General features: G+C 37.5%; 1 pseudogene; it reads right to left on the bottom strand.

Annotated features, from left to right (window-relative positions):
* LOC136255102 (sacsin-like) overlaps positions 1-21,419 on the bottom strand; it is a 36,598-nt pseudogene extending 15,179 nt beyond the window's left edge.
* Between the last annotated feature and the right edge of the window lie 1,779 nt (positions 21,420-23,198).

Below are 23,198 nucleotides of genomic sequence, written 5' to 3'. Positions count from 1 at the left end.
TCTAGCTGATCTCTCTACAGGTAGATTTGTGTTGATTTGTTCATTGCTGATCGCTCTAAAGGTAATTGATTTGTTGCAGTTGAACACCCTGCAAAGTGTTTTGTTTGTAGCTGATCACTCTAAAGGGTAATTTGTTTGTAGCAGAACTCTCTCCACAGTGACTTGTGTGTAGCTGAATTCTGTGTAACTGAATTCTCTAGAGAGTGACTTAATTGTAGCTGAATTCTCTACACAGTGCATGACTTGTTTATAGCTGAACTTTCTTCAGTGTGACTTGTAATGTTCTGAATCTCTATAGTGGTATATTTGCTTAACTCTCCACATGGTGACTGTCTTCTTGCTGAACTGTCTATAAGATTAACTGTTTGCAGTTGAACTCCCTACAGAATAACTTGTGATGTAATAAAATTCTATAATGGAGTAAATAAATTAGCCGAATGCTCTATTAGGGTGACTGTTCTATTAGAGTATCTCGATCTCGCATTTGCTACACGGAGTTGGCTTTCGAATCATAACTCAGTGGTTTGTAATCCGATTCTTCTGTACTACTGCAAGGACTTTCTATGAAGATTATTCCAGCTATACACCGATTTTCAGCTCATTGCTCTAAGCGGTTTGCCTAGTAGGCGTGAAAACTAATACTTTTTTATTCATAAAAATCGATCGCGTAATTGTGACACAGGTTGGGTTTTGTGTCATATCTCCGTGGTCTTTATCTCGATTCCTTTCAAACCACCAAAAGGCACTCCTACGATGGTTACTCCATCTACATAGCAATTTTCAACTCATTCCATGAAGCGGTTTACCCTGTAGGCGTGACAACAAATCGATCTTGTTTTACGCGAATAATCGGTCATAACTCCTGAACCATTCATCGGATTTGTACCACATTTGATGCTAGGATTCGCCTTTGAACTCCCTTTCCGTGTGCCAAATTTCAAGGCGATCGGAGTACGCGTTTGCTTGTTATAGCAATTTTTGCAAGTGTGCGAAAAGACGAAGAAGAAAAAAAAAACGAAGAAAAAAAAAACGAAACTTTGGCAGCTCGTATCTCGGAAATGGCTAGAGCGATTTCCTTCAAATTAGGAATGTAGACTCCCGTGGCTGGCGGGCAACTGTGTACCAAATTTGGTTCCAATCAGATAAGTGATCACCGAGATACAAAGGTGTGAAAATGACGTTTTCGTTCTTCCTGTCAATATACTCACGGTGTGGCGCGCCGGCTTCTTGGGCCGCACGACACACTACCGTGTGTCTTGATATATATAGTACTAGTGGTAGTATAGTGGAGATTCCAAAATATAAAGGGCCCCACAAAAGTGGTTCTACCATTAAAAATAATCATAGAAATATTCTACCTGACAAATTCACAAAAGAGCCTTTATGTATCCAAAGTAAAGTCTAGCATTAAAACTTAGGAAACCCTTAAAAGAGTACCAGTACATTTTTTTATAAATCATATGACTTTTAGTCTGCCTGCTTTCCTGACCACCGTCAAAAGGCTAGAGGCTAAATGACACATCATACAATTACGATTTTATGACACAATAACAAACTCATGCACAGCATCTGCCTTTTAGGGTTCTAATAAATATACAATCTCTGTGCATCTCCTTTGTCTTGTATCTGCACATCTCTTTATCTTCTTCACAAAACTATACTGAGGTGTTTAATTTTCCATATCGACACTTTCCTCAGAGGAGCATATTCAGTCACCACAAAATTGTTTGGAGCTCTTTTGCTACTGTAATAGGGAAGTGCACTACTGTAAAAGGGAAGCTGCACTATCAGTGATCGATTTGCTCTATAGAGTGTACTAATAACAATTGATTTTGCAATAGAAAACAAAGTACAGTGATCACTCCCTTTAATGATCTAGCTGAACATATAATGATTGCTTTTGTTGCAGAAAACAAAGAGCAATGACTACAACCTTTTATCTATCACTCAGATAAGCAGCAAGAACAAGATAATCTAATAAAGCAGTCACCCTAACATAACAGATATAACAATCAGTCACATGTATTTATGATACCCATGATATATGATGGCATTATAACATAGCTACATGTATGTGAAAAATCTGCATGTAGGGATTTTCCACATAGCTATGTTGTAATGTATCTCTGGCTTGCTTCACTACTTTTTGTTGCTTGAATCCCTACTCCATTACAATTTTAAAATAAATTAGTATACTATATACACAGGGGAGTAGCCAGAACCTAGCCATCTACAATTGTACACTATATAAACCGCAAGATTGAGACATTCAAATAGAACAGCAACCCTGATACAGCAGTCAGGTAAAATATTCAGCCATTATTATAACTTACTGTCAGCCTCACTTTCAGATTTTAAAATGCCTGGCTGGCACGTATTTATCATAAGCTTATAAAGATCAAAATACCCTAATATAACAGTCACTCTAATACAAAAGTCAAATAAATAATAATGTTAAACTGCTGAAATTACCTTTAAGTTCAATGTCAAAGGGCAACAATTCCTGGGGGAAAAAAGGCATGCTCCCAGACCCCCCAAGGTGGTATACCTTACCTAGCTATAGTACCGTAAAGTCAGGTTGTAAGCGCTTGCGCTTATAATTTTCAGAGAAAACTTGTGTAAAAATCATACTATCTGTTAGGCACATATGCCTAATAGCTAATTATGGTGAGTGTAACATGGAATCACTACATTGTAATAGAGTAGTTAATAGTTTGTGCCAGTCACCACGCCAGTGTGTAAGGACATTTTCTGGGTGAAATCCTTCGTGGTAAACAAGATTATCACTATCCAGATGACTGATTTGCTGCATACATAGCGAAGGGAGATCTCAAGGGAGATGTAAGCACTTGAGAAGACATTAATTTTTCAGTACTTTCAGCTTTTCTTCCCGTTTCTTGCTGTGTGTAGCTTTATCGCCGCATTTGACCATGTGCGCTTATCATCCATGGTTAATTACAAGAAATGTATATGCACTTAACAAATAATAGGCACTTAATAAATACATGTGGTCAACAACCTGACTCTACGGTATTATGTAGCTAGGCCCTGACATCACGAAAGGCCTGGCCATACTCCTGTATATGTACTATTGTATATGCAATATAAACCACTACACTCATCAGCAACACTCCACCTGCTTGCAGAAACAGATCCAAAGTATCATATAAAGCCAACCAAATAGTTTAAGAAAATATTAGTTGGTTTTTACAGGTATCCTGTATGTATGTATGTATGTATGCATGCATGCAAGTGAGCTACATACTGTATGGTTAATTACAGCAGCCTGCTATGCATCACCAAAGTGGGTCTTTAAGTTGCCCCATCTGATAGTAAAAGCCTGATACATTCACCAAACACCTTCAACTGACATGCACACTTCATCCAACAGCTCTACTCATGGTTTTATTTGTGAAGAGATCTATCTACTTATCCAGGTACAATAGCCCCATCTATCAACTCTAGCTTCATTAGTGTGTGGGAAATAAATCTGAGAATAATAATCCAGGTTGAAATTGGGTCAGCTCCCATCACTGACCCAGACGACCCACTGTGACCAGAATAGTACTTTGGATTAGGCCCAGGATATAGAGGTGTGCACTTGATAAAACATACACTACGGGTACTATTGATTGGTTCATTGTCATAACTTTGTGCAAGAGAAAAGCTGAATGAGTAGATACAGACTGTATATAAAACAGCGACGCACGCAAACTTTACTCATAGGCACTCTCATAAGCAAAAATTGGGTGTGATCTCAATTCAACAACTTTACCATTTTCATGCCATATTAATGCTTACCCAAGCAAATTAGGAAAGATTTATAATAAGATTTGATTTTGTACTTTCAAGGTATGAAGCACTTTACAATACTCCAACTGAACAGTCAAATATTCTAATAGAATGGTCATGTAACTTAGTTCCCATATTCCTTTCCTTTTGTTTTCTACTTCAGAATATACTCACTAGAAATGATTCCTATCACCACTAGATGCCATCATCAATGCATGTCAATGCATGTATGTAAAATCATGGTCAGACCCAAAAAAATTATAAAGTGGATGAGAATGATCAAATCTTGACCCAGATGACTCAACAAAATAAAGGAAATATACATTTTAAAACAATTGTATGTTGCAGAACATGAGTAGCATAATAATTCATCTGTAAGATGAGAATGATACAGTAGAGCAGTCACCTACTCTAATAGAACAACCAGACGAATGATTCACTACTGCAGTAGTTACTAAATCTTGCCAACTAAAATAGTGTTCTGACCAATAGAATAACATGTAATTTCCTGGCTTCAAAGTCTAAAAACCAAACAAGTCAAAAAGAATATGCATACTTATTAATTAATATAAAAGAAAAGTTTTGGAGTTATTTGTAATGAAATGTGACCATCTCAGCAAAAACCCAACTTGTTCACACAACTTCCGAACTTTTTTATATTTTCTTAGCATTGTCTGCAGTATCCCAGGAATTGATCACCAAAGTTTCAGCTTTCTGAGGTGAGTAGTTTTAGAATTATAGCACTTGGCAGTAGGAAGAACAAGACACTGTATGAGCAGAAATTTTAGTGTGGAATTAAAATTGGTGAATTGCCGGACGCTTACAAAATTGTCAAATTAAAATCTTACCATTAGTGTTTCTAATATTTTAACCAATTGAACAGGCACAAGATCAAGCAAAAAGAAAGGTGGTGTATCTAGAGTTAGGGTACTGGAGGTCAACCTGCAGTTAATCAAACAATTCTACGATTGTCTGTATTAATATATATCTAATCAAAAACAGCCAAGCTGTAAAAAAAGGTGCGGCCCCCATAAAGGCCATGGTGAAAAAAGATGTGAAATCCAAGGTGGCGGCCAAGAAATGGCTGTGATGGTAGGTTAATGGTTACATTTTAATAACAACAATTCAGGTGAATTTGGTGCCAAGACCAAGCGGCATAAAATTCACCTGAATTGCCGTTATTAAAATGTAACCATTAACCTACCATCACAGCCATTTCTTGGCCGCCACCTTGGATTTCACATCTTTTTTCACCATGGCCTTTATGGAGGCCGCACCTTTTTTTACAGCTTGGCTGTTTTTGATTAGATATCACTTCTTTTTGTATTTGTATACTGCAAAGCCGGCCTATGGCTGGCTTTGGGGCTTTTTTAACCCATGTGTTGTTTTTTTTTACCACAGGAAGAAGAAAAGAACTTAAAGAAGAATTTTAGTGCTTCAATTATTTTTGATTTTATTAGTAATTATACAAATTATATACATATATTTATTACATGCTCATTATTCCCCACAGGATTTTTTTTGCAGCTGATCTCTCTACTGGGTGACTTGAAATGTAGCTGAACTATATACAGGATGGTTTCTTTGTAACTGACCTCTCTACAGGTGATTTGTTTGCAGCTAAACTCTCTACATGGTGGTGTCTTTATAGCCGAACTCTCTACATGATGGTTTCTTTGTAGCTGAACTCTCTATAAGGTGACTTCGTCTAGCTGAACTCTCTACAGGGTGATTTTTTTGTAGCTGAACTCTCTGCAGGGTGATTTGTTTGCAGCTGAACTCTCTACATGATGGTTTCTTTGTAGCTGAACTCTCTACAAGGTGACTTCGTCCAGCTGATCTCTCTACGGGGTGATTTGTTTCTAGCTGAACTCTCTACAGGTGAATTGTTTGCAGCTAAACTCTCTACATGGTGGTTTCTTTGTAGCTGAACTCTCTACAAGGTAACTTCTTCTCTACAGGGTGATTTGTTGTAGTTGAATTCTCTACAAGGTGGTTTGTATGAGGCTGAACTCTCTACATGGCGGTTTCTTTGTAGCTGAACTCTCTACAGAGTGATTTGTTTGCAGCTGAACTCTCTACATGATGGTTTCTTTGTAACTGAACACTCTACAAGGTGACTTCTTCTAGCTGATCTTTCTACAGGGTGAATTGTTGTAGCTGAACTATCTACAAGGTAACTTCTTCTAGCTGATCTCTATACAGGGTGATTTGTTTGTAGTTGAATTCTGTACAGGTGGTTTCTTTGTAGCTAAGCTCTGTACATGATGGTTTCTTTGTAGCTAAACTCTTTACAAGGTGACTTCTTCTAGCTAAACTCTCTACGGGGTAATTTCTTTGTAGCTGAACTCTCTATATGATGGTTTCTTTGTAAATGAACTCTCTACAAGGTAACTTCTTCTAGCTGATCTTTCTACTGGGTGATTTGTTTGCAGCTGAACTCTCTACATGGTGAATTCTTCTACCTGATCTCTCTACAGGGTGATTTGTTTGTAACTGAACTCTGTACAAGTGCGTTTTTGTGGGTGATCTCACTGCAGGTTGATTTGTTTGTAGCTGAACTCACTAAAGTGTGATTTTGCTTGTAGCTGAACTCCTTGCATTGTATCTAGTTTCTAGCTGATCTCTCTACAGGGTGATTTGTTTGTAGCTGATCTCTCTACAAGTTGATTTGTGTGTAGCTGATCTCTCTGCAGGTTGATTGATTTGCAGCCGATCTCTCTACAAGGTAATTTGTTTGTAGCTGAACTGTCTATAAAGTGATTTATTTGTAGCTGATCTCTCTGCAGGTTGATTTGTTTTAGTTGAACTCTCTACAGGGTGATTTACTTGTAGCTGAACTCCTTACATTGTGACTAGTTTCTAGCTGATCTCTCTACAGGGTGATTTGTTTGTAGCTGATCTCTCTACAAGTTGATTTGTGTGTAGCTGATCTTTCTACTGGTTGATTTGTTTGTAGCCGATCTCTCTATAGGGTAATTTGTTTGTAGCTGAACTCTGTACAAGGTGCTTTTTTGTAGGTGATCTCACTGCAGGTTGATTTGTTTGTAGCTGAACTCACTAAAGGGTGATTTACTTGTAGCTGAACTCCTTACATTGTGTCCAGTTTCTAGCTGATCTCTCTACAGAGTGATTTGTTTGTAGCTGAACTCTCTATAAGGTGATTTATTTGTAGCTGAACTCCTTACATTGTGTGTAGTTTCTAGCTGATCTCTCTACAGGGTGATTTCTTTGTAATTGATCTCTCTACAAGTTGATTTGTGTGTAGCTGATCTCTCTGCAGGTTGATTTGTTTGTAGCCGATCTCTCTATAGGGTAATTTGTTTGTAGCTGAACTCTCCATAAGGTGATTTGTTTGTAGTTGATCTCTCTGCAGGTTGATTTGTTTTAGCTGAACTCTCTACAGGCTGATTTGTTGTAGCCGATCTCTCTACAGGGTAATTTGTTTGTAGCTGAACTCTCTACAAGTTGATTTGTGTGTAGCTGATCTCTCTGCAGGTTGATTTGTTTGTAGCCGATCTCTCTACAGGGCAATTTGTTTGTAGCTGATCTCTCTACAGGGTGATTTTTTTGTAGCTGACCTCTCTTCAGGGTGATTTGTTTCTAGCTGATCTCTCTACAGGGTGATTTTTTGTAGCTGACCTCTCTTCAGGGTGATTTGTTTCTAGCTGATTGCTCTACAGGTTGATTTGTTTGTAGATGAACTCTCTACAGGGTAATTTGCTTGTAGCTGAACTCCTTACTTTGTGTCTAGTTTGTAGCTGATCTCTCTACAGGTGATTAATTTTGTTTGTAGCTGAACTCCTTACATTGTGTGTAGTTTCTAGCTGATCTCTCTACAGGGTGATTTGTTTGTAGCTGATCTCTCTACAAGTTGATTTGTGTGTATATAGCTGATCTCTCTGCAGGTTGATTTGTTTGTAGCCGATCTCTCTACTGGTAATCTGTTTGTAGCTGAACTCTCTATAAGGTGATTTGTTTGTAGCTGATCTCTCTGCAGGTTGATTTGTTTTAGCTGAACTCTCTGCAGAGTGATTGCTTGTAGCTGAACTCCTTACATTGTGTCTAGTTTCTAGCTGATGTCTCTACAGGGTGATTTTTTGTAGCTGAACTCTCTTCAGGGTGATTTGTTTCTAGCTGATCTCTCTACAGGTAGATTTGTGTTGATTTGTTCATTGCTGATCGCTCTAAAGGTAATTGATTTGTTGCAGTTGAACACCCTGCAAAGTGTTTTGTTTGTAGCTGATCACTCTAAAGGGTAATTTGTTTGTAGCAGAACTCTCTCCACAGTGACTTGTGTGTAGCTGAATTCTGTGTAACTGAATTCTCTAGAGAGTGAATTAATTGTAGCTGAATTCTCTACACAGTGCATGACTTGTTTATAGCTGAACTTTCTTCAGTGTGACTTGTAATGTTCTGAATCTCTATAGTGGTATATTTGCTTAACTCTCCACATGGTGACTGTCTTCTTGCTGAACTGTCTATAAGATTAACTGTTTGCAGCTGAACTCCCTACAGAATAACTTGTGATGTAATAAAATTCTATAATGGAGGAGTAAATAAATTAGCCGAATGCTCTATTAGGGTGACTGTTCTATTAGAGTATCTCGATCTCGCATTTGCTACACGGAGTTGGCTTTCGAATCATAACTCAGTGGTTTGTAATCCGATTCTTCTGTACTACTGCAAGGACTTTCTATGAAGATTATTCCAGCTATACACCGATTTTTAGCTCATTGCTCTAAGCGGTTTGCCTAGTAGGCGTGAAAACTAATACTTTTTTATTCATAAAAATCGATCGCGTAATTGTGACACAGGTTGGGTTTTGTGTCATATCTCCGTGGTCTTTATCTCGATTCCTTTCAAACCACCAAAAGGCACTCCTACGATGGTTACTCCATCTACATAGCAATTTTCAACTCATTCCATGAAGCGGTTTACCCTGTAGGCGTGACAACAAATCGATCTTGTTTTACGCGAATAATCGGTCATAACTCCTGAACCATTCATCGGATTTGTACCAAATTTGATGCTAGGATTCGCCTTTGGACTCCCTTTCTGTGTGCCAAATTCCAAGGCGATCGGAGCACGCGTTTGCTTGTTATAGCAATTTTTGCAAGTGTGCGAAAAGACGAAGAAGAAAAAAACGAAGAAAAAAAAAACGAACCTTTGGCAGCTCGTATCTCGGAAATGGCTGGAGCGATTTCCTTCAAATTTGGAATGTAGACTCCCTTGGCTGGCGGGCAACTGTGTAGCAAATTTGGTGCCAATCAGATAAGTGATCACCGAGATACAAAGGTGTGAAAATGACGTTTTCGTTCTTCCTGTCAATATACTCACGGTGTGGCGCGCTGGCTTCTTGGGCCGCACGACACACTACCGTGTGTCTTGATCACAGATCAAGGAGGTCCTAAACTATTTCGCCGGTAGTATAGTGAAGTAAAGATACCGCTCAAGGAAGATACACCTCGAGAAACATGCAGCAGAGATCATAACTAGCTACTTGGCATGGAGAATGTTCCCAATCATTTTGTTTCCTTTTGCTACACTGTCATGGAGATTCTCCGTCCTCTGTCTCACATGAAAGTCTCTCCAGTATGTGGGCCAATGAATAAACGTACATACATCCATAGATAATAATACTACCCATGATAAATCTTTGCAAACAAGAAGACAGATATAAAATTTGCTACCACATGGGACTCCATATTGCATTTCGTCAAATTAAACTCTCGCGAAATACAAATTATTAGGCAAACGCCAAATATTCTGTTCGCCAAAATTTCTGCTTATACGGTAATTGATTTGTACAATGAATATACTGAAAATAAACTACAGGTGCTAACATTCACAGCCATAACTTCCATTTGCATTAGTTTACATTGCAAATTAGCCAATGTATAGTGTTAGCCCTCTAGTCACTTACGCATATTGGTATGAAGGCAATTTAGTTGAAGAAATGACGACAATCTTGCTTATGTATACTGCATTGTAAACAAATGCTTGTGACATGCACACCATTGGGGCTACAGAAATGAAACAAAGATTTTTGAATGTTCCATGAGCAGGCGAATAAGATGGTGTATAGATTTAATTGATTTGGGTCTTTCTTCTCCAAGTAATGTCCTGATAAAAATTTGCATATTTTTCATTGTAGCATGCATAATTTTACGAACTTTTTTAAAATTTGATTTTCTCAATACGCACACTTGTGTAAACAAGTCGGGTTGTTGCTGAGACAGTCATAAATAATGATGACAATTTAAGCATAGTCTCCTGAGGTCTATATACAGTACTGAAAGAACACAAAGTGTCTTGCAGATTGAAAATACTTATACTACTATTGGCTGAAAAGATAAATCTAGAATCAGAAGAGAAAAGACACAGTAATTGATGATGCTAAAGATGTAGAATTATAATAGAGCATTTATAAACAGTACAAAGATGGGATAAAAGACTAACAATTAAGAGGTTATATGGGCTTCAGTCATAGCTAAGGGTAGTAATTTTCTGTTCTCCAGATTAGTTTTTGGGGCATACTACTCTTTGACTGCTTTATTGGTGGTATTCGAACGTTGTATTGGAGTATATTTATTTTATTGATTGGCCATGAAGTGGTTGTATAGCTTTGTTCCTGTATCCTAATGGACATGTGAATGTTGCTATGGTTGAAATACTTGTTTATATGGTTGGGTGAGTCATAAGGGTAAAACGTATACGAAATAGGATTGGCTAATTTAACATTCAAACTACTCTACATATTACACTGAAAATTTGTTGGCTATTCCTTGGACACTGTAGATAGATACTAATGCAATAAAAAGAAATTTGGAAATGAAGCAAACTATGTAAGACAGTCATGTATGGGCTTCCTAAGTAACCATTTGTATAGAATCCATGTGTGCATGTGCATGGCATTTCAATGGAATTTAGTTTGTGAAGTTACTGTGCGTATGTACAATGTTAACTACTTTCATACCAGTAACATGAAACACAGAGTTGAATCCAATTCCAAATTTTCCGACTTTAAAAGGATCAGAACGTTTGTCACTTCTTTTGAGTTTCTGTATATTATTCCAGTCTTCATCAGTAAACACTGCATCATTGTATGCCAACAGTGCTGGTCCCTGGAAGTTTTCTAGTAAAGGATGCAGTAATTTGTCTTTCCATGTGATCTCTCATCAATGAAAAACTTCACTTCTGTAGCTTTTGCATCATCAGCATTTTGTAATATTTCCTAACAAAAACAAAGCAAAATTTCTAATAAAGACACACATGTGTACAATAAAAATGTAACCCAAAAGATCAAATAACCCGTTACGTGCTTGAAGTCATAAAAGTAAAATTGATAAAAGGCAAAAGGAAACACTTAAATACTAATTGTTTTAGATATCTGTTGCAAGCCATTATAATGCTTCATTAGTGTGGCTCAGAACAGTTATATAGTAGTGGCATACTTACAGCATTAACCACAAGTAACTAACATAATGTTTATCTATAACAGGGAGAACATTGCAGTGGCATGTCAGTGCCATAGTATTTCGCCACAAACAACACATTACTTCTTCTATACCACTTTTAAAGTCAAGAGGGAAGTTCACTAGCTGCAGTGTTAAAGTTTACTGTACAGTACGTATAATATATGCTTTTCAATTGTCATTATTGCATCTCACTGGTCTAAATGAGGTGTATACGTACATCAGTGCAAGTGTTGATTTTAAAGATCTTTTGAGCGGTAATTAAACACAAAGTTTGTGATGACAGAACTATTAAAGTTAGTGACTGCTCTATAAGAGAGTATCTAGATATGTTTGCCCAAACGATATTAATTTTTGTTGTGCAAAAAATGCTATTTCAGTAGCACACTTTTGCAGGTGCATAAATTATGTATGTGTAATGTGAAGAGCGGTTAGCCAAAACATTAAGTAAACTTAGAGATGGTATATATAAGTTGAGCATTCTATAAGATATATTACAGGGTAACACCCAAAAACAATTACAACCAAATTTGATTACTGTATTAATGTAGTCTGTGCATGTAAATCATGAGCAAGAGTTAACAGTAGTAGGGATAGAGTGTCTAACACTTAGTAAGCCTGTATAAAATAAACACACAGGACATCCCGTGTATTATTGTATTCCTTTGTAGTTTTGAATAGTGTTGATGACCGCAATAAACATGTTTAGTATGATCTAATCAATAAATAGATAGACAGTCAACTGTGACAGCTATACTACAATGGAAATCCCAGTGTGTGATGGAACAGAAAGAGAAAAATCATTTTTACCATGACTTTTCAGTTCAATAATCTACCCAATACACTGTAGCAGGAAAGACTCAAGTGGCACAGAAAGTCACAAAGAATTTCTTCAAAATAATATCTATTTCCACCTGTATTTTATTGGTATTATTTTCATTTGATGCTTCTAGGGCTTGCCCTCGGCCTGAACTAGCCAGATCACCAGAAGGCATGTACTTCCACCTGTATTTTATTTGAATGCTCCTTCTTGTAGTATTTGTCTGATGCCTCTTCTTAGGCTGTAGTTACTTCATGTAATAGAAATGACTGTTCAACGCAGCTTCTTTTCATCAGCATGCTTGATTGTGGGAACACATGCATCACAAGATTCAGGTGGTATAATTGTGCATGATGTGACCTAATTCTACATCTTCTTTCATGCAATTAACATGTCTGACATTAAGCCAGATCGCCCTACATGCTCATTTTATGCAGGCCTATTGAGCCATTAGACACTCTCCCTCCTTACTATTATTAACTCTTGTCATGAGTGATTAGACAGAATCACGGAAGATGTGGCTCAAGAATATCAGTATGCTTATGGGCAAATTTATTGTGAATCTTTGTAACAAGCTAGCAAAACCACTAGCTATTCTGCCCAGAAACAACATTATCTTAACAAACTAGGGAAACATCAGCCCAGCTGCAGTTGTACTTTAATCAAACTACATTAATGCAATAACTAGAGTAGTCAGAAATTACTGCTTTAACATCACTATACCTAGAGGAGTTAAAGGTAACCAACTTGAAATTCATGTGTGCACAAGCTTGTGTTTGTGTGTGCATGCGTGTGTGTGTGTGTGTGTGTGTGTGTGTGTGTGTGTGTGTGTGTGTGTGTGTGTGTGTGTGTGTGTGTGTGTGTGTGTGTGTGTGTGTGTGTGTGCATGGGTGTGTGTGTAGTCACAAAATTTGTGACTACACACACACCCATGCACACACACACACACACACACACACACACACACACACACACACACACACACACACACACACACACACACACCCATGCACACACACACACACACACACACACACACACACACACACACACACACACACACACACACACACACACACACACACACACGCATGCACACACAAACACAAGCTTGTGCACACATGAATTTCAAGTTGGTTACCTTTAACTCCTCTAGGTATAGTGATGTTAAAGCAGTAATTTCTGACTACTCTAGTTATTGCATTAATGTAGTTTGATTAAAGTACAACTGCAGCTGGGCTGATGTTTCCCTAGTTTGTTAAGATAATGTTGTTTCTGGGCAGAATAGCTAGTGGTTTTGCTAGCTTGTTACAAAGATTCACAATGAATTTGCCCATAAGCATACTGATATTCTTGAGCCACATCTTCCGTGATTCTGTAAAGCAACATGCACCAGATGTGTATGCATTTAATGCATACACATCTGGTGCATGTTGCTTTATGATTTTCATTTTCATACTGTATGTGTATGTTACAGTTACACATTTGAAACTCTGTGTAGAGTTTTCAATCGGGAAAGAGTTAAGGAACATACTGCATAGATACAGTATGTACTATGAAAAATCTATACTCATGTACATACGTACATACATGTAATGTAGTTCTTTAGCAGCAAATGGATACACTTAACCTGCTTTACTTGGCTTTAGTACAGTTGATATGCATGGACAAAGAGACTGGTTGTACATGATTATGGTTTGTACAATCAAGAGTAACATACTTTAAAGATCTGTCCATCAGGATATTCCTCAAGAATTTCCTTAATTTCATCTGTAAGTGGTACTTGTTCTTGACCAAAGTAACCCTCCTCACCATCTATAGGTACCTCACCATCTATAGGTACAGTGCATGTCAAAAGATCACACACACACACACACACACACACACACACACACACACACACACACACACACACACACACACACACACACACACACACACACACACACACACACACACACACACACACACACACACACACACACACACACACACACACACACACACACACACACACACACACACACACACACACACACACACACACACACACACACACACACACACACACACACACACACACACACACACACACACACACACACACACACACACACACACAAACACACACACACACACACATAAAGCCTTCAGCTGCCATGCTCGCCTACCCAGTGAACCAGCACTGGACTGGAGCAATGTAAGTGTCTTGCTCAAAAAAACAATAACAACACCAATTTGGCATATGCAAGCATCAAAGCAGGAGCCTTTTGATTACAAGGCCGATGCTCTAGCCACTTGACTATGCTGCCTTACCACATACACACACACACGCACGCACACACATGCACAGTCACATGAGATGTTTTTTGGTGTAGGCATGCAACCATAGAATTGCCATTCAGTTGTTTTTACAGGTAGATTCCTGGAGATGTGTCCTGTCCAGGCATGAGTTGATGGCTTTTAAAATGCCACTAACCATAAACAGAGCCATGGATATAATATGTATATTTGTTCTGATTTCCTCAATACCATTGATGTTTGATTTGATAGTGTCTTAACATACCACCCTTGTAGTAGATACATAGACTAGTGAATACACTGTTTAGAATATAACAGCTAGTTAACTATGGATTAAAGTATGTTAAACTCACAGATAATATAATATGTTGTACATGGATTGGAAATGGCTCCATAGATTACACAAAACAGTGAAACATTCCTAGTAATAAAGTTTATGGGACAAACGTAATTCATGGTGAAACCAGCCATTTAAACAGAGAATGTTTTATACAGAACTGATTCTAGTACTTGTTCTTCTATAGCGAAAAGTAATGGAATTAAGCGCCTTCACTTGAGTTTCTGTGAGTGCGCATTGGTAGTTTCAATTACCAGGTGCTCACATAGTTGTCTGAATGTTCACTGTAGTGTAGCTTCACATGATGCCAATTTACCACATTGTGTTGCTAAAGAAACAGAACAATTAGCTCCTTCATGTGTAGCAAGCATGTGTAAATACACGCTCCCACTGCCATGATTTGCCTATACAAACATTCCATTACATTCGCACCTCATCCACCTGATAATTCAGTATTAACTTCTCTTACATCAGGTTTTAATGGCTAAACAAATAAAACATAATTATGTTTTTTAAATCTTTAAATTGGGCGGTTTTCCTTTCTTCGCCATCACCTACACTACACAAACACACTAGAGCAACACGCAGCACCCAGCAATATAACAACTTTGGGGCTGATAGCTAGACACTACTACTTGATAAAAAGGCCTTAATGTTTCGAAAATGTTCTGCAACTGTGAGAGAATCACACTATTGTACTCTAGTCTCCACTACCAAGTCTGTAAAATATTATGACATTGTATTACAAGGACTGTATACCATTCGTGACACAATAATTTACATGCACGTTTCCAATCCATGTGCAACATATATATTGTCCATGGTTAAACCAAATAGCTTGCTGTGTTGGCATTATACCATGGAAACCACATGTACCAGATAAATCTCAGTGTATCCATTTGTAAGGATCTTCAGGAATTTATATACAGTAGCACAGAATCCATATTATGTAGATCACCTCTACATTATAAATTAATGTGCTGGTTAGCATTAAATATGTTGAAACCTAATAGTACAAGTATATGTATTTCAGTAGTAATTGCGCATTTGAGAAGAGATCATAGAAATCAAAATAGTTGTTACCTACACCTGCAGCTATATTAAGGCCTTTTCAAACTACAGTCAAATGCACATCGAAGCTGAATCTGACTATTTCACACCTGAGCCAGATTGATTTCAATGCGCATTCAATCTGGCTTCATGTCAATCCACTTCGAGAAGTGAATTGGCTGGACTTAATGCACATTAGCTTAATTAGCAAGGGGGCACTGTACAGTCTCGAGATATCTCGTGCAAAGCATGACTATTGCGCCAAGACTAAAGCGATGGCTTACCTAGTGTTATACTCAGCTTGTGGAAGTGATTTGGTGACCATGAGTGAGTGTCGGAGGAATAGTGTACTATTCTGAAATCATCGTGCCCGGTAAACAGGTTTCCTCATAACAACTACCCAACTTCTTGGCACTCAATGTTTTGTAAGTGTACTAACAACATTCCTTCACTTTTCTGATTCCAAGGAATACGAAGAAGGTAGTACAATCACCAATGCCATTTAATTTTTCACTACATAATCAATTAATTAATTCACATGCTATGAAAGCGAATTGAATTCAGTTGCTGCATACGTTGGGTGAAATGGATTGATGAACATTCGATCCTCTGACCCCAGCCGGATCTGCATTCAATGTGCATTCAGTGTGAAAAGGCCTTTAGTGTGCATTAATTCCTACGTACTTCAGTCATATAACTTGTAATAGTATAACCATGACTGAAGTAGGTTCAGTCAGTATTAAATGTCCACTAGTACAGGTGCAAGTACAGACAACCTTCTGTTTTATGATTCCAATTCATATGTAATTTCTCTTTATGTAAGTTTGTTACTTTTTGTGTAACATCATTGCATACCACAACTAAGGAAAGAACAGTGTCAAACACATTATAAAATTAACTGTGTAACTGAATGTGTACCCGGACCACTTTATTTTCAGCTATCGTACATGTGTACTGTAGATAGTTCCACACATCATATAGCATTGCATATGAAGAACAGTACAAGAAGCACTTCTGTGATCAATCCACTTACTACGAAAATTATGGACAATTCTTGTTATATAATAGAAACCATAATACGCTAACCACAATTTAACACCTACATGGTAGTGGAGAAAGAAATGGCACAAAGGAGGATAAAGACAAGTCAATGATTCATGCATTTTGGCTCAGGCTTAATCAAAGTGAGGAGTGCCCATAGCATTAGCTGAAGACATCAGATAGTCAAAGCCAGTTAGTTAGAAAATTCAGGTAAATAGTAACTTCATAGAAACTTGTTAAATTTGGAGCTGCTCTGAAGGCATATTTGCAGGTATGTTACAAGGCCAATTTTGGAAATTATTGGACAGCCTAAAAATTGCCAATTTTGGCTACTTCTTGCAAACAGAAGTTACCACTTTTGGCAACTTTATAAAGCAGTGTAATGCAAAGCTATAGGACTGCTAAGAATTTGCCAGTTTTGGTAACTAAGTTTCTATCTAACTTTGGCAACTTTTGGAAACCATCAAAAAGTTGCCAAGCCTGAAACTGCTGATGGTTTCCAAATTTGGCAGTTTAAGATGGTGCTCAAAACTACCAATTCTGGCAATAAATGTACTCTTTTTTATGAAGACCAATGAATAAATCAATTGTGGGATCTAGTTTGCAAAAATGGAAAAATTTGATGCCCACTATTGGACTGTTCATGCATACTAAAATTACCACTTCTGGCAATTTCTTGCAAATAAGTTTCCACATTATTTTGGCAACTTTAAAAGTTGCAAAACTATTGTATTGCTTACAAATTACCAGTTTCGGCAATTTTCTGAGGTTTCCACTTTAGGCTACTTTTGGAAGCAAGCCAAGAGTTGTCCCAAAACTGAAAACTATAGTCCAAATTTGGTAGCTTGAACATCCACAAACTGTGCTTGTACCTATCCATTCTGCATTCTGGCAATACAGCTCAATTTTAACTAAGAAAATTGAGAACTTGAACAGGTGTAGCGCACTGATGCTCCACAGAGAGCTGGTATTACAGAATAGCAGATGTATTTGCTGTATAGCAAATTTGGTTGATAAACTACAATGTGTAAGTATGTACAAAAGATAGAGCTATGTTGGATTAATATAATGGAGGCTACAAAAATCATGAATGTTGCAAATTTATAATCATCACAGCATTTCAAACCTGAGTGAAGATGCCGATGAAAGTGCAATCTGCATGGACATGCATAAACTTAGCACCTTGATTTGTAGCTATATAGCATGATTTGTAGCAAGATATTCTTATGACTTTGTCCATTTTATCGCATTTTGGTCAATTCACATTCAAATCATAAGTTTGCTACATAGCTATATTCCTACTGCTGCTTTTAAAGTGAATGTATAGCTAGCTACCTGGCATCCACTGATAATATTGCTAGTAATCATATTTAAATACTTTCAGGCATCATTATAACAGTTCCTCTAAAGTAAGCATAGTTAAGTTAGCAGCTTTGTGAACTTTAACACTGTAATGCTCACTTTCATGCTTAATACCGGTAAACTGTAAGTGTCAAAGTTTCCAAAACTGGCAACTTTTAGACTGTTGTTATAGTTGCCAAAAACAGCAGCTACTGCAATGCTTTTATAAAATTGCCATTTTTGGCAATTCTAAGAATTTGTCACACAAAATTACCAATTGTGGATAACCGAATCCCACAATCAAATTCTCTATCATCTTATACAAAAGAAAGTACATTTATTGCCAAGTTTGGATACTTTTGAGCGTTACTCAAAGAAACACAAAAGTTGCCAATAGTGGCAATTTTGGGTTGCCTGAAGTTGCCAATATAGTTAATTTTGGGTGGCCTGAAGTTGCCAATATTGGCAACTTTGGGTTGCCGAAGTTGGCAACTTTGGGTGGCCTGAAGTTGCCAATATAACTTTGGGTGGCCGGAAGTTGCCAATATTGGCAATTTTTGGTTGCCTGAAGTTGTCAATATAGTCAACTTTGGGCGGCCTGAAGTTGCTAATATTGGCAACTTTGGGTTGCCTGTCCAACTGTTGCCATAAACAGCTTGTAACACACCTCGGTATAACATTTAAAAACTTCCACAATACATAAAATAAAAATGTCATTGGTTGTATTAAAGTACACATTGACCTTTTATGCTGTAACCATCAACATACTTTCAATGCCATTATCATGAGGTTTTGTATTTATGTTTTTTTATTATCAACAGTATGTAGTTAGAGGTATACATACGTAGTATGGCCAATAAGATTAAATCAAGCAACTAAAATCAAACGTACTACTGCTTTGGTCAACCATCTTCCATGCTGTACTAACTCAGTGCCTACCCATAATCAGTATAACCATATAGATATTAGAGCCTACAGAAATGGGAAAAGAAACCAAATAGTGTACGTGTATACAGTATCTATCATTGTATTTGGTTGAAGCACTAATCCATGTGGCCAGAATAGCAGTTTGTGGTTTACTTATCCCAAAGTTAATTTTAATAACCTTGAGGTATTGTACAAATCTTTTCTAAAACATTTGGCTTCTGTTGTTCTTGTCATGGGTGGTTTTCACTGTCGCTTTAAATCATCAGTGGATACCTCCATTTTTTTGTCTACCTGTTATGAAGAACAGAACTCTAGTTCATTGGAATTGCGCTAAAGTCTTTGCAATACCATGAAGTTTTGCACTGTACTATTGAAATATCCACCTCACATAACAGCATTTGTGTTGAAGTTGATAAATCATGGAGTAGTATTTTAGAGAGTTGAAATGAGACTGCAAAGTGCATTAACCAAGCCAATTAATGTAATGAAGTACACCATGCAAAATTGTGGAATATTGTGGCATTATTTGTCTCAACACAACAAGGAGACAAAATAAACAGTTTATGGTAGATAAAATTCATCTCAAGGTTAACAAAACAAGCTTAGTAATGTAAAAATGTTCAGAGATTGTCACGAAATAGCCTGCACTTGTAGAAATCTATCCAGAGAAGAAGACACCATTTTGGCCTCATTTATTGCCAATCCTAGTTGCATACTAGGCTCTAATGTTTTTACTCTATTCAATATAACAAAAAGTGTACTACTGTATTTCATGTTGGGATAGTGACAGAATAACTGTGATCCACACCACCATTATGTACTAGTTTATATATATGTACATGGCCATCTCAGCAAACCCACATTGCTCATACCAATAAATCTTCCAATAAAATGTATTTCAATACAATGAGTTCTATACACGTTCTATAATGAGTTCTATACACGTTCTATACATGATGCTAAACTATTGCCAACATAACTAGTCTGTAGGACAGTAAAAGAAGGAAACAACAAAACTCTTCATAGTCTCCTCCGATTGACTTGTTTCACTGTATTTTGCTGATGAAACTTTTGTCAAACATAAACAGCAAATAAAACGAAAACAATTTTTATACTTTTAGCTACACATTAGCAGGAAAAGCATGCTTGGTCGGTTCCAAGCAATAACTCTCTTAGTCTTAATCAACATTTTTTTTGTAGAAACCAAACAAGTTATCACTGTGAACTTGTATTGTTTAGAAATATGTTTTTGAGAGTAGTTTTCCAGTTTTAATTATTTACGTGGGCGAAATCACTAGATTTTGTTGATTTGTGATTTGGTTGCTGAATAGTATAGCGGCACAACCAAAAACTCATGCACTTTTTCATAAAACCATGAAACTTTCCACATAAATAGTGCTACTCATGACATGTATTTTTAGATATAGTGCCATCGTTGATTTGACCTTTGGTGACATTTACGGCCATTTTTGTACAGAAAATTGATCATTTTTGTCTTTAACTCCCTGAGACAGTAATTAACTTGTTAAAATGTGGTATCAAAATAAAGATCTTGCTGAAAGAAACAACTTGGTTTTCAATAGGTGAATTCATTCTTAAGTTACGAGTATTTTTATTAGCTGAAAAATTTGATAAATTTATGCATAATTATCTGCCCACAGGTAATTCACACCTCAAGGACAGATAAATTTATCAGATTTTGCAGCTAGTAAAAATGATCATAACTTTGTAATGAATGAACCTATTGACTTCAAATAAAAACCACGTTGTTTCTATCAGCAAGATCTTTATTTTGGTACCACATTTTAACAAGTTAATTACTGCCTCAGGGAGTTAAAGACAAAAATGATCAATTTCTGTACAAAAATGGCCGTAAAGGTCACCAAAGGTCAACTCAGCGATGGCACTATATCTAAAAATGCATGTCATGAGTAGTACTATTTATGTGGAAAGTTTCATGGTTTTATGAAAAAGTGCACAATATTGCCAATTTTGGGGGTTACACCGCTACACTAGAAGGGCGTACGTGATTTGTAGAGGTGTCACACCCCCGAATTGGCATGCGCTTGAGGAGGCAGCCGTTCGCCAGATTGTACAAACCAAACAAACTATGCAAACATTATCATCTTACCTGCCATGGCCAATGGTTGGGTAGGCGGACACTTGCTGAATCACAGTGAACAGATTTGCCCTAGCCTGCCTCGCCTCACCGTGTCCAGTCGGCAACCGTACTTCCAGAAACACTACGTCTGTATCAGTTTGGGTTCCCTTTTATAAAGCACGAGTTACTAGAGTAGAAAGAACAACACACTAGTATTCGAGGAATCGTTTTCTCCCTAGAAATATCCGGATCTTGGTAGGCTTCATACATGCAGCGCGCGCCGATCTGTAAAATTAGACGCGCGCCCTTATCTAACAAGAGGAAACTCCTTGTTCTTGTTTGCTTTTATCTGCTTTACCAGTTAGGCACTAGAAGGCGAGCACTGGAGACAGAGTCATATTATATACAGGCACTTATCCCATCACTTCTTTGTTTTTACCAGCAAGACTTGTAGGTTTGGTAATCCTAAGGCTGTAGCACAAGTTGCTGTCAGACCTTCAGTGCTGGTCACTGTAAAGTATTGGTAATAAAAAGAGCAAACCTCCATCAGATCTAGACTTAGACTACTTCCCCACAGCTGTCCTTGAGTGTCAGCATAGATAGTAGCGTTTGGTTTGGGAAAAGAAAGGGTCTGGTGTTTTTTCCTGACCCAATACAAGAGTGATCTGGTTACATGAGACTATATAGTGCTTGAGTGCTAAATAGCATACTGTAGCTTGGTAGCGGATCCGGCGGAGGGGGGACGTGCACCCCACCACCAAAAAATCCATACAAAGATTGAGATACAGAGCAGTCAGTGAATTACCCTCTGACATGTAACACTAGTAAGTAGCTATTCCACATGCAGTCATTGTTGAGTATGAAAACTTGCATCTGCAGCATCAACTCATGGGCAAATTTAGCTATGTGCTAGGTATGTAGTCATTCTATTACTTTAGGCTATAGCTGAATTCATGATTGTCACTGCATGGTCCCTACAACTCTTGATCAATGCTGACCTGTGCTACCACTTAGCAAACATGATTTATCAATGATTTACTATTTTTGCTTAAAACTACTCTGTATAAAATTTTCAGTCATGAAACAATGTACTTTTAGCTTCTAGGAGAGGGGGGGGGGGGGGGGCTGTGCCTCCCAAACCCCTCTGCTTTAAATTGCTACAGCATACTACCCTGGTCATGGTGCACCCTCTTGCCAAGCCTGGATCCACCTCTGAACTATTTTCTAAAATGTGCAATGCCAATAGACAGCACACTACACATTGTTACTGCATTACTTTTGTAATTTCTTGGCTTATTATTTACCCTCTGCAGAAACATAGATCATAAGATTGAGGAGAAAAGATCAGACATTTACTGTAATACCACAGTCAGGAAATACTGATAAATGTCAACTCTCAAGCATACTCTGAAAGCATAATTTTAAGCATAATAGGCTTGACTTTTGAGCGTTACTAAGAAGGATAGCTAATGGGTTATATTTTCAAAGTGTATATTGGCTCAAGCCTACTGCATGGTGTACATGTCTTCATCACAAATCAAGACACGCAGTAGTATGTAAGAAAGCTAGCCGTGTGAGTGGGAATTTTTTCACAAATTTGTAATACCATCAATTCTTTATCATTATCTTGAACAATAGAGTTTGGCTGTCTATTAGGATAGAGAACATGAGCAAAATCACTCAGGGTTTTCACAGTAGTTGCACATGTGACAAGTACAGTGAAGTGTATATTGTTTATGTAAAGCTAGAATTGAAATGAGAGGACTTGGTCTATAATCCATATCCATCAGCGTTGGAAATGAGTTCATTCAACTTCATTGGATATGAGGAAAGTTAAGGGCAGGGATTCCCATATAAAATGTAGCATAAGTAGTTGTAGGGTTAACTAATATTATGTTAAATATATATATTTGCTGAGGGATTTGTCTAAAGTAGATGACTGCTGATGATGAGGAGGAGGGGTGTATATAAGTGCAATACAACTTGTAGCCACACACACATATAGATAGG

Source organism: Dysidea avara, chromosome 5 (assembly GCF_963678975.1).
Source record: "Dysidea avara chromosome 5, odDysAvar1.4, whole genome shotgun sequence".
Lineage (NCBI taxonomy): Eukaryota > Metazoa > Porifera > Demospongiae > Dictyoceratida > Dysideidae > Dysidea > Dysidea avara.
Note: the sequence above shows the minus strand (reverse complement) of the source record. Positions and strands in the feature narration are given on the sequence as shown.